The sequence below is a fragment of the Balaenoptera acutorostrata genome, chromosome 8 (assembly GCF_949987535.1).
Source record: "Balaenoptera acutorostrata chromosome 8, mBalAcu1.1, whole genome shotgun sequence".
NCBI classification, from domain to species: Eukaryota; Metazoa; Chordata; class Mammalia; order Artiodactyla; family Balaenopteridae; genus Balaenoptera; species Balaenoptera acutorostrata.
The window spans coordinates 74337780-74350756 of record NC_080071.1 but is presented as its reverse complement, the minus strand read 5'-3'; the positions used below and the strand labels follow the sequence as shown (position 1 = coordinate 74350756).

Here is a 12977-nt window from a genome sequence, read left to right as displayed (position 1 = left end):
GTCCATGCAGACCTTTGTGGGGCCAGCTGGACCTCCTGGAATTATTAGTGGGAGGGAGTGTGCACCACTTGGAGCTAACAGTAGAAGCGGTAAATTAAGCTCCCTCCCTAATGGTCGGGTTTCTAGAAGAGCAATTTTCATTCACTCAATTCCTTGTCATGAAGTACCTAAGAAACTTAAAGAACAGTTTTAGGAATAGCAGGGATGATTGAGAGACAACTTGACCCCTGTAGCTGCACATGTAGGTAGCCCTGGCTTAGAAACCAGAGCACACCGTGATTCTAGCCTTAAGCATTTTTGTAAAGAGCATAATAAATGGTCCCTCCACCTTATGAAAGATCAGAAAAAGAAGATATGACCTGAATCAATGGCAAAACAAGGTTATGGCCTTCTGTGTGATGGGGTTACGTGACTTAGATGCTAGACTCAAGTGACCATGGGAATATCTTTCCTGGGAAAAGGGTCAACTCCTGCTTTTAAGCTGAGAGGTGTGCTGTTCTTATTGAGGTCAGACAGTGAAGCAAGATGACTTCTATGCTGCTGTTACCTAAAGGAGAGAATTTCTCATGAAAAATGTTTTGTTGAGTCTTACGACCTCATCAAGACTTTCTTCAGCAATAGCAGAATGCGAGAAGGGCCCATTCCAAGTTGAAATAATTAAGGAGTATTTAAACATACAGTCTGAACACAGTGATAATGATTTCTTCAATGTCAGGTTTTCTCACCAATGTCATGGCTCCCACCTCTTTCAAGAGGCTTCCCTTCTATGAATTTACCTTCACTGATGGCCAAAATGGTAGCAACTGTTAAAAAGAGCAAATATGTCCATTTTCTTCAGAATGAGTTTAAAAGCTGAGGACACCTGGATTTAAGCTGGAACATCCTGAAGTCTTCCTGAATTACTAATAACAGAGCTCTCTGCATCTTGTTTATGCCTCTAAGGAGGAAGAAAGAAGAAAAGAGTGAGGTCTTCTGAGTCCTGGAGAAGTGGATGAGGAGCTTCTGACAGATTTTTACTAAGGAGCTCTCCTGGAGAAAGATGGTTTCTCTGGACCTGTGCCAGGCTTCTGATAATCCCTCTTCCCTAAAAGAGGCCAAGATTGTGACAACACAGCTCTGCCTCCACCGTGAGGAGACGAGTTTTGTTCTAGGTGAGTCCTGCAGATCCTAGAGTTGGAAGGGGTTTTAGAGATTTGCAGACCCATGTCCCGTATTTTTTTTTTTTTTTATGTGAAGGATTTGAAGATTGGGAAGTTTACCTCATTGCCCTAGGTTCACAGAGGCATGTGACAAAAGCAGATCTTGAACTCAAGTCTCTTGACTCCCAGTCCACACCACAATATTCAGCTACAAATACTTCACTTGAATATTCTGTTTTGTCTCTGTACCCTCTCTTCTGAGGGAATCTCTATTCTTAGCCTCTATTCTCTGGAATGGGAATGCCTTCTGACCCCATTCCCAAATATAACCGACTGGGCTAGAATGGACCCTTGACCCAAGGGCAGTCCATCCATGAGCTAAAGTGAGACTTGTAGCCTGACTCAAAATAATAGATGGACCAATCAGAAACTTTGTATCAGGAACGAGTGTTAAGAGCTACAGAGGGAAGGTAGTGCTGGGTTCTAGACCTAAGCCAGGCAGTCTTATACATGGGGCTGTACAGAGAAACCCTATCAGGAAACAACAGAAAATGAAGCAACTGAGCAGGACCCCCAGGGAAGAGGAGTGATTTTCTTCCCTGTTCTACCTGAGACCTGTTTGTATCAATATTTCTGACACCAGAACTGTATGTTGGCATTTCTTATTTGTTACATCTAGGCCTGGGGTAGGTTCTTCTTCTGGCATCTGCACATGGGCCCAGACATTCTCTTTTGTTTTCCCAGCCTACTTAGTTTCTAGGGTGTTGACACTTTCAGCTGCTGTAACAAGAGGTAGGCTTGGCCTTATAAGATGACATTCTTACCAAAAATAGAAAGGAAGCCACACAAAATGGCACATGTTTACCACAGTGTCCCCAGGTATATTAGGCACTTGCGGCACAACATTCCAAATCCCCTACTTGACCCCACCTCTTCCTCCAGCCATTGCTATGCTCATCAGCAACATAAAGCCTTTGTGTGGACACGGTTGCCTCAGCCCTTTGCTACCTGCCTTTCACATGCTGTTCTGGCACTGCGGGGGTGGGGCAATGGCAAACCTGTGTTTCCCTGGAGCATAGACATGCTGGAAGTGCAGGAAAGTTAATGCATGCAGGACTGCCTTTGACCAAAAAGGAATGGGAGTTGAAATAACTCTTCTCTATTTTGTCCCCTAGAAGGTCCTTCTGAGATATATTGTACAAGATTCTACCAAATGTCTCAGTAGCACCAAGCACCAGTGACCTGTAGTGATGGCCAACTCCTTAACACATGCTGGAATTGCTTTTTATCCTTCCACATTTCACTTCCCTGTCCTGTTCTCCTGCTCCCTAGGATAACACTCTCAAAGAAACTCCCTGTACTCAAGTATTTGTCTCACACTTCCCAGGGATCCCCGGCTAAGGCACTGAGGAAAGTTATGTTTTTGACCCTTTGTCCTGATTAAGATAATCATATGTTTTTGAGGATAGTCACCCAAAGTCAACATGGATCTGACCTTGTATATATATGTTGCTGTGATGTTTAATTTTATCTGTCAGCTCGATTAGACCACTGGTGGGTGCTCAGACACTTGGCCAAACATCATTCTGAGTAAATCTGTGAGGATGTTTCCAGATGACATTAACTCTTGAATTGGAGACAGAACAAAGCAGATTGCCCTCCCTAATGTGGGTGGGTCTCATCCAATCAGATGAAGACCTGAATAGAAAAGAAAGGCTGAGTGAGAGGAACTACTCCTGCTTTCTTCAGCTGGCCCATTGGTCTTTTCCAGCCTTCAGATCAGTACTGAAACCTTGGCTCTTCTGGGTCTTGAACTTGCCAGCTTTCAGACTAGAATATATACCATCAGCTCTCCTGGTTCTCAGGCCTTCAGACTTGGACTGGAACTAAACCGTCAGCACTCCTGGGTCTCCAGCTTGCCTACTGCAGATTTTGGGCCTGCTTAGCCTCCAAAATCACATGAGCTGAGTCCTTATAATAAATCTCTGCCATATATATATAATTATACACACACACACACACACACACACACACACATATATATATATAATTTATTAGTCAGGATTCTCCAGAGAAACAGACATTAGGCGATTATGTATGCATATATATATATATATATATATATATATATATATATATATATGTATATATATATGTATATGTGTGTGTGTGTGTGAGTGTGTGTGTGTGTATATATATACATATATATTTTATATATATAAAATAAAATATTTATCTATTTATTTATTTATATAATTAACAATTTCAGCCTGACTCCTAAGAGTTCCAAAGTACCAATAGCCCATGACCTTTCAGATGATAGACAATTCTAAAATGCTCCTAAAATCCTAAAACTCATTCTCTACCATCAGTTTAATGCATAGCAGAAATCGAGGAGCAGATGAAGAAGGTCAGCTAGAAAGAAGTCAAATGCCCTCTGATTCCCATTGTCTATTTCTCCTGTGCTAGAGTTTTGGGGAAATTAGTGATTGGTTGCTGTATTAGTTTCCTAGGGTTGCCATAACACATTACCACAAACTAAGTGGCTTAAAACAACAGAAATTTATTCTATCACAGTCCTGGAAGCTAGAAGTTAAAAATTAAGGTTTTATCAGGGCCATGCTCTCTCTGAAGGCTCTAAGGGAGGATCTTTCCTTGCTTCTTCCCAGCTTCTGGTATTTGCTGGCAATCCGTGGTGTTCCTTGGCTGTGGCAGCATGACTCCAATCTCTGGCTTCTTCCCTCTGTGTGCTTCTGGTTCCAAATTTCCCTCTTCTTATCAGGACATCAGTCATTGGATGAGGGCCCAACCTAATCCAGTATGACCTCATCTTAACTTGATTATATCTGCAAAAGCCTTATTTCCAAATAAGGTCACAATCCCAGGTTCTGGGTAGACATGAAATTGGGGGGAACAACATTCAACCCAGTAGCGTTGCTGAGTAGGTTCAGGAAACAATTGGCTATTGGTGAGGTGAGGACAACATTGTGGTAAAAAGGAGGAGAGAGTCTCAGGAAAATGCAAATGGAGCCATGCCCTATTTGTCAATGATGTTCGTCAGAATTCTAGGCCCAGAGGAGATCTGAGGTTCCTTGTAAGGTCAGCCTCATGCCTGGCTGAGGTGAGGCAGTCTTAATAGCCACTCCTTTGAGGAAACATCATAGGTCCACCCAGACTATAGAGCTTCTGGGATCCTGACTGACATGTCCTAACTTCCCCCCTGGAGCGTACTCACTGCATCAGCTTCCTAGGGGGCAAAATTAACAATGACTTTCTATTTAGAAAGGTTAGGAGTGAATATTCACAAATAAATGAGAAATTAGGTAAACAAGGAAAACAGGTAGCTTACGTGAGTCTTGACGAAGGCCTAATGGAGCCTCTGAGGAAGGTTGGAGAACCTTTCAGGGGAGGGTGAAGCTTGGTTGAGAGCCAACGATGATGAAATGAGAGAAGAACTCCTGAGAGCATCTTCCTTCACTCACTGTGAAGACTTGTGCAAGTCCTTTTACCCTAGGGATCAGTTTGATTGGAGCAGGAGAGACATGAGCCTGTGGTCCACTGTTCCGTGATTTGAAATTACAACCTCTTTGAAAGCAAGGACCACATATCTCTTATTCACTTTTGGGTCCCCAGGTCCTAGAATAGTACATGATACTTAGAAAAATACCCAGTAATTATTCATTGGATGAAAGTTGGGCATGAACTGCTTAGATTGAAGAGCGGAAATTCATTTCCAAACCACAAAGTGGAACCCAGGAACCATGTTTTCCACAAGAGGGTAAAAGATGAGATGTAAATGGTGGAACATTGGGTATCTATTGAATAAACATTTATTAAGCACCTACTATGTGGGACACTGAAAACAATGTTGAGAAATAAAACAATGTGCAACTTGTAGCCTCTGCTTCCATTTGTTAACATATAATCACATAAATAAGCTAAACACTCTCAGATAGTACAATTACTTGAGTAGAAGACTTTTTAAATTAAGAAATAAAATTTTTAAAACCTCATAACATTTGTGTGACATACAAGAGGAAAAAAGTTACTCTTGATTAAAATAATCAGAGAAGGCTTCATCGAGAAGCAATGCATTATCTACGAAACTAATAACTATTTATAATATTGGACTTAAGAATATCTTGGAATTTTTTATCTTGTGGAAACATTCAGACTTAGAGATGACCTTTGAAATACAGCCAGTCCTTAAGTTGGGGATCCTCCTGCACTGCTCTCATTCGGAGTTCAAGGAAATGTCGTCGAGGAAAGGTGCATTCCAACAGGTTAATTTGAACAACACAGTAATCTTGAAGTGTGCCACGTATCCAAAAATCACAGCCAGGCTACCCATTCCTTTCAGCCTGGGGATCATCAGTTGTGGTGTCAACTTAGCCTCTGAAAGATGATAGTAAAAAATGTTTTGGCGTGAGGTGCTTCTATCTGGTGTCTTCAGTAGACTTCAGAGAAAACTATTGGCCCTCTTTAATCCAATTGCCTGTTTGGCTGTACATTCTGAAACCAATACTCAAAGGGTATTCCCACAGAGGGCTTACAGGGACCACCCACCCTCCCTTAAGCCCACTGGAGATAGGTTAAGACCTGAAACTCTCCCTCAGGAGCCACAATTAAATTGGGGCTTAAAAGGACCTGGATTCCACTTCCTAGACCACAGCCACATAAAGTCAGTGGAACGAAGAAAATTATAGTCCAGACATTAGCTGCCATGTCTTCTACTTCTTGTTCATTGGCTCTTGTATGCATCTAACAGGTATGGAGAACTTACCATCTGTTCAGTACTATGTGAAAGAAGGAGAACCGGCCTGGAAAAGGGAATAGACTATATCATTGGCTGGTATTTAATGTGAACACATGTCACTCTTTCAGTTACAAGAGACAGAAACGCAACTCAAACTGACTTAAATGAATAAGGACATTCACTGAGTCATGTAATTGAAAAGTTCAGGCATGGCTTGACCCAAGTGCTCAAACAATATCATCAGGAATCTTTTTATCCCCATGATCAAAACTCGAAGGCCAAATTTGCTATCAACAAATCTGTGTACTTTTACTATCCCTGAGATAATTAGTACAGCCAGAATCATGGGATGAGCTGATTGGCCAGATATGAATTGTATGGCCTTACCTGTACTTCACATAACCAGAACGGAAGAGGGATAGTTTCTCAAAGGAAAATAAGGGTGATGTACCAGTAAAAGTAGGGAGATGATTGCTGGGCGGTAAGAATAACAGGTGTCCACTATGGAATGTAACAGAGCTTTTTCCATGGCAGGTCTTAGAGCTCTGAATAGGGCCACCTGTATGCAGCACACCTTGGGGTTTCCATCATTGTTATGGGTAAAGTTTCCACTGAGTCACCCACTTGGACTCTCTCTGTATCATCCTGCCTAATGCCATCGTGATTGGGAATATATATCAACCCTTGAATCAAGTTCACAGTAAGAAGGGCTGGAACCCAGGTTCATCACCAAAGCCAGTTTCTTAAAGTCCCAGCCTGTCTCTGGGATGGCAGGGCAGGACAAGTTCCAAGAGCAGCTACTACCACCTCAAGAATCCCAGAAGTATTGGGATTCAGTTGCTGTGATAAAGCATAATGTTATAGAAGTGGGGATGGGACAGTAAATCAAAAGTCCCAGAAGAGGATCTCAGCCAGTCCAGACCTTTGGGACTCCATGCCAAGGCCTTTCCTGGGCCTGGCCTCACAGTCCTACTTTTCCAACTAACACACTGGGCTACTTTCTCATATCCCTTGCGTCAGATACCAAAGTAGCCCGTCTGCTCTCACTCCCTTATTCCAACTTCTTTCTCCAAATATGAGCCACTTTTTCCTTACCTCTCTTGGTACAACTGCATGTTTCCACCAAGAAGAGTGAAGCTGTTTGTTGTTGTTGCTCTTGTTTTTCCCCATGCAGTTACTTCAATTGGGATTAGATGTCTTCAAGCCTTGGGGAGAGGAAAGACATATATCATTAGAAAAGTAAATAATGATACAAAGGCCCTATTACTGAGGTTTTCTCAGGATGACTGTTCAAGCCAAAAAAACAATAGTGCTCCAAGGACGGAAATGAGCCCACATGTCGGAGGACAGAGACAAAGAACAGAAATCATGGAGCAGGGCAGAGCTAACTCAAACAGCAGGACTTGATGTCTTGCTCAGATGAAAGGGTAAGGCACTCAGGTGGGACAGAAGCCAGGGATGGGATTTCTGGTGACCCTCAGTGCCTCCACTTCCCCAAAACACTTAATCTGTTCAATCCACAAAGCTGGTGTGTGAGCTTCATACTAGAGCCAAGTGCATTCAGATATATCAAGACCTCCTCATGTTCACTCCCCACCTCCTGCCCATTGTCAGATCAGCAGTACCTTAGAGGATCTCAGGAAAGATCTTGAGGACTAGTGTGAGGTGTTCTCCAAGCATCCCTGACCCGCATGAGAAAATATCCCTGGTTGCTTTGGCATTCTTCAGTCATTTCAATTCATTCTAGGAAAAATCAGTTTATTTGCAAGAGGTATAGTTCAAAAGGGCCAGTTTCATAATTCAACTTTGTAGATAACCAGAGTCAGACTGTCCCCCCAAAATCTTCCCTCACCCTGGAAAGAACAGAGGAAAGTATATAACGTAAAGCAGTGGTCTCCCCACAGTCTAGTGACAAACCCTGAGTTCAGAGATGGACTTGTTAAAAGATCATTATGTTCTTAAAGGTTGTTTCTACATGACCTCAACATAGCGAGTTAAATAGTGGAAAATTCAGCCAAATCTCCTGATTCTTTTATCATGAAAGTCCAGTCCTAAAGATAGGCACAGGCATTCACTTCAGGAAAATTCCATTTCATTCAGCAAGGGCTTCTTTAGCAATTAGGGTGTGCCCATACTGTGCTGATTTCTATGAGCAGTAGAAAACATTTGTGTTCTAACCCCTACCCTCAAGCCACTCCTAATTCCGTTGCTGTGATAAAGCACAAGTATTATAGGAGTGTAGGGGGACAGTAAATGCTGCAAATTTGAAGAAATTACTGTGCCCAGAAATTTAATGCAAATCAAGCAGATCAAAGAGTTCCATAAAGGCAGTTTGTTTTTTGGTTTTTTCCCCTTCAACCAGGGAGCCCATTAAACTGTGTTATTGGAGAATTAACTGTGGGCTGAGCCCAGCGTAGGCACTGGAGGTTTGCTTAAGAAGGAAAAACCATGACCCTGTCCAGGGGGAGTATTCCATCCATGGTAGTGAGGGACAGGGTAGGAAAATACAGGCAGGTTGGGAAAATATGAAAGGAAATGAATTAACTTGCATAATTAGAAACATCATGAGTAAAAGCCAGATGTTGATGGGGGGGCCGTGGGTGGTGTGGAAGAGGTAAGGGAGAATGAGGAAAAGAGAAGATTTGGGATGATTTCTGGAAAAGCCAAAAGCAGAGTTAAATGTTTGCATCCTGTGGAGAGTGTGGCTTGGCAGAAAGGGGAAGAATATTCCAGAGCTGGAAGAGTAGCTTGTGAAGAGGTAGAGAAGACCGACCGTGTATATCACACCCACTCCCCCATCCCACCCCCCTCACTCTGTCCTGTTGTGTCCTTTTTCTCACCCTGCCTCACAAGAGGGAAAGGGAACAGAGGCAGATGGGAGCTTGGAAGCCAAGCCTCCAATTTCATGCTGATGTTCGACTGGGGAAGGAAATCATGAAAGCTAATTGCCTCTCAGAATAGCATTTGTCTGATTTTCCCATGAGGTATCAGAGGGCATTGAGTGCAATTGGTCACAAGGTCGCCAGGGTTTAATGTCTCTCCTGGCTCTGGGTTCCTGCATTACTCTCCCCTCTGGCAAGTGAGACTGCCTGATCTCAACCAGTAGTCTCAGTCCCATGCGAAACTCTGAGACCAATCTTGGTTTCTGGCAGTGGTCAGCTTTTTGTCTACGCTGTTGTCTTGCTACTGGTCCAACTTGACTGGGGCTATCTTCTTCCCCAATAATCAGGTTCTTACCTATTTCTTGACCAAACCTCTGTCATAAGCCCTAGTTTTCTCCTAAGCTGCTTCTCTGTCTTGTGTATTCATCTTCAGTGATTGAGATCCAGGCTTGTTTCCCAGTCTCCCCAGGGAAACTTCCTTGAAGCCCAGTCTCATTAGCATCTGGGATGCCCTGTCCCTGACCTCTAATTCAGTCCCTGCCAGGCCATCCAAAGCCAGCTTTCTGCCTATTCTTACTGATGGCCTGTCCCTTGAACCTCCAGTAATCAAGGTATCATTCCTGCCTGAAAAGACTGTCTGGATATGAGTATTGGTGTCCACTTCAGCCAATGGTGCTCCTACTCGCTTGCCTTTTGGAATAACATCAGATTCATAAATGTTTATCTCTTGACACAGACTCCTGGCCTTACACTCTGTTCAGATATATTGAGTTTCTCCAATGAAGATTCTACCTGGGGTTCTGATCCCAGCTTTACTTAGGTTTGCCCATTGCACTAGCCAACGCCTAAGATATAACAGAGAAAACACTGTAACAACATTGTCTTCCACTTCTCAGGTGCTCAGTCACTACAGGACCAAAGATCATCTGATCTGGACACCAGATACAAAATTCTAAATTTTAAATTCTAAAATTTATTTGTCTCTCTGATCTTTTTTTTTTTTTATGGAATTGAGTTGAATGAAAAGGAAAAAAATACTTACAATTCCTAGAATTTTTTGGAAAGAGTTTGTATGAAAACTCCCAGGACCCCATAGCAATTCTAGGTTAGAAAGAAAGGCTAAGAAATAAGCAGGAAGAAAGGATCAAGGTACAAATCCTCGTGGTTCTGTTGCTATGACAGTCCTGTGACTTGCAGAATTCCCTTCCTTCATGTGTGAGGTGGATCTAGTGAGTCTCCTTCAATAAATAGAATATGGAAAAAAGTGATGGGATATGACTTCTGAGATTAGGTTAAGGGAAAGACTTTGGCTTCTGTCTTGTACTTCTTTACCTTCTCCCTTGCTTGTTTGTTCTAATGGAAACCAATTCCCCTTTTAGGAGCTGCCTTATGGAGAAGCCCACATTGCAAAGAACTGAAGGAGACCCCTGATCAATAGGAAACAAAGAACCCTCAGTCCAAAGGTCCATGAGGAACTTGAGTCCTGCAGCAACCATGTGAGTGAGTTTGGGGTCTATGTTTCAGATGAGACCACATCCCCAGCCAAAACCTGGTTTGCAGCCTATGAGAGAGCTTAAGGAAGAGGTACCCAGCTAAGAGGTACCTGGATTCCTGATCCACAGAAAGTGTAAGATTACAAACGTTTGTTCTTTAAAGCACCTAGGTTTTGAAGTAATTTGTTACCCAGCCATAGATATCTAATGCAAGCTTCAGAGAACTGGAGACAAAGAAGACAGAAATATTTGACTACTAATGATTAGATCATTTTCACCCACCCTAAATCTTCCAGTTCCCCATTTAGTTAGACTTAGAGGAAATCCACATTTATTTCATTAACATATACTTAGCGTGTGCCCTCTCTATGCCCAGCACAGTGACACATACTATGCAGGATTCAGAAGTTAGGGCTCTCAGGGAATTGGGATGACAACCATAAGCCACAAGAAATAAAAAGGACCCTCAGCATTACTTTGTGTCACTAGTTTTTCTGCCCCAAACTCATGAAAATCCTTCTTAAATTCCATGGAAAACAATGTTTTTTTTTGTTTGTTTGTTTGTTTGTTTTAATTTTTTAATTTTTTTTATTTTTTTTTTATTTATAGCTGTGTTGGGTCTTCGTTTCTGTGCGAGGGCTTTCTCTAGTTGTGGCAAGTGGGGGCCACTCTTCATCGCGGTGCGCGGGCCTCTCACTATCACGGCCTCTCTTGTTGCGGAGCACAGGCTCCAGACACGCAGGCTCAGTAGTTGTGGCTCACGGGCCCAGTTGCTCCGCGGCATGTGGGATCTTCCCAGACCAGGGCTCGAACCCGTGTCCCCTGCATTGGCAGGCAGATTCTCAACCACTGCGCCACCAGGGAAGCCCCAAAACAATGTTTTTTAATGGCAGAAAAGAATTTCTATGACAGAGTAGACTGTTATGGGGCAGCCTGAATTTCATTAGTGTAGAGACAAAAAATTGGCAAGAAGGACCCTATCTGCAAGCATGTTTTATTTTGTCAACTGTATTAATTGTTTTAATTGGTCACCAGCATATCAAATCAGGATATTTTACATAAATACCAACTTTCTGTCTTGTCTTGAAACATCTCAAGATCTGGCCTCACTGGATGTACACTTCTCCTGGAGCCAACGTGTAATACAAAGAAGGCCCTTTCCTCCCCTCTAGATTGGACATGTGCTATTCATTTTGCCATGGTCCCCACCCAGTCCACTTTACTAATTTAAGGTGCCTTTTCACAAGCAGGCACAAAGTTCATAAAAAATGCTTTAAGCCCTCTGATTCTTGTTGAGCTGCCGAGTTCTTCAAGTCTTCAGTGGTCACTGTGGCCCCAGAAAACGATAGCTCTGATTCTCTGTCTCTGTGAAAATCCCTTGGATGAAAGTCCAAGAGTTATCCATAGTAGGTGTTCAGTAAGTTTTCCCTTACTTTTCCACCATTCTCTAAATAGAGACAACACAATTCTTTTTAAACAGTATGTGTGAGCCTTTTGAAAATAACAAGTACTTTTTTACATTTGCTCATTGTATTGTTGGAATCTTGGGGTGACTCCAGACCTCTTCTCCCATCTCCCAAGCTCAACCTGGGATACAGCAGTTAACAGAAGAAACAAAGCACAGCTCTTATAGGGCATACAGCCCCCTGGTAAACTCAAGAAGATAAATACTGTTTGAATAAATGTAGTGAGCCAACTAAGATGACCTTTCTAGTCCCTTGCAGGTGTAGGAGCCTATAATGCACCCCTTTAAGAAATCCTTCTTCCTTTACTATCTTTTCTCTTCCTATCCTTACTTCCAACATAAGCAGGTCTTCTTGGCCTTTTTAGGAAGCACAATACCCTGGATTCTGGATGAATCCAGGGCCCACCAGAGCTTTGGAAAAGCAGAATGAGGTGGAGGAGTAGTCCAAGGAAATGTTTGTCTTATCTCTGCTTCTTTGAAGAAGTTCCTCATAACTTACCTCAGAGAAATTTACCACTCGAGCTCTCAAAGACCAGGGAAGAAGGAAGAGAGAAAAGAGACATCCAACTTCTCCAAGAAGAAAGACAATGTCTGGATTAACAAGGCCCACTGATCTCCAAGGCTAATTCATGCTGTCCTCATGCACATTGGACTCATGGTCTGGCTCGGACCTCTGAAGGATGGCTTTCGACTAATGCTCTCTAGATGAAGCAGAGGCTGAAGCCTGGGAGGATCTTGGCCAGGGCCACAGCCATGACCTCAGACCCTTCAACTGCACCTGAGTACACACTTCCAGGGGAGATGTGCTCTCCATAGAGAAATGACAGCTCTGGCTCATGGGGTCCCTGTGAGATCACCCCAGCTGGTCTAAATTAGTGTGTGTCACACACACAAACACACACACACACACACACACACTTTTTTAAAGCCCAGAACATAGAATATCCTTTTTTCATTCTTGATTCTGTACTCTGACCTTCTGCTAAATCAACTTTCTAAAATATAATTTTCTCTTCTGCTTACCTAAAATGTTTCTGTACTGAATTTGCCGAGCAGCCAACACATTTGTAAAAGCACACAGGCAAGCTAAACTCACTTCCTAAGCCAACTTCACACCTGAGTATGAAGAAGGCATCTGGCCTTCAAAAATGAACCGCTTTCCTGACAAAGGAATAACTTCCCATCGCCAAGGGAGAATGTGCTCCATCTCCCACTCCCCTCTCCTTTGTCCCCCTCCTTCCC

The 12977-nt window shown here is 42.8% G+C and overlaps 1 long non-coding RNA gene across 1 annotated transcript; it reads right to left on the bottom strand.

Moving 5' to 3' along the window:
* Positions 1 to 5792: 5792 nt before the first annotated feature.
* LOC103011974 (uncharacterized) lies at positions 5793 to 7628 on the bottom strand. Its single transcript, XR_451504.1, has 3 exons — positions 7521 to 7628; positions 6991 to 7100; positions 5793 to 5959 (listed from the first exon to the last, which is right to left on the bottom strand). It is a non-coding gene; the product is annotated as an uncharacterized LOC103011974 (long non-coding RNA).
* Between the last annotated feature and the right edge of the window lie 5349 nt (positions 7629 to 12977).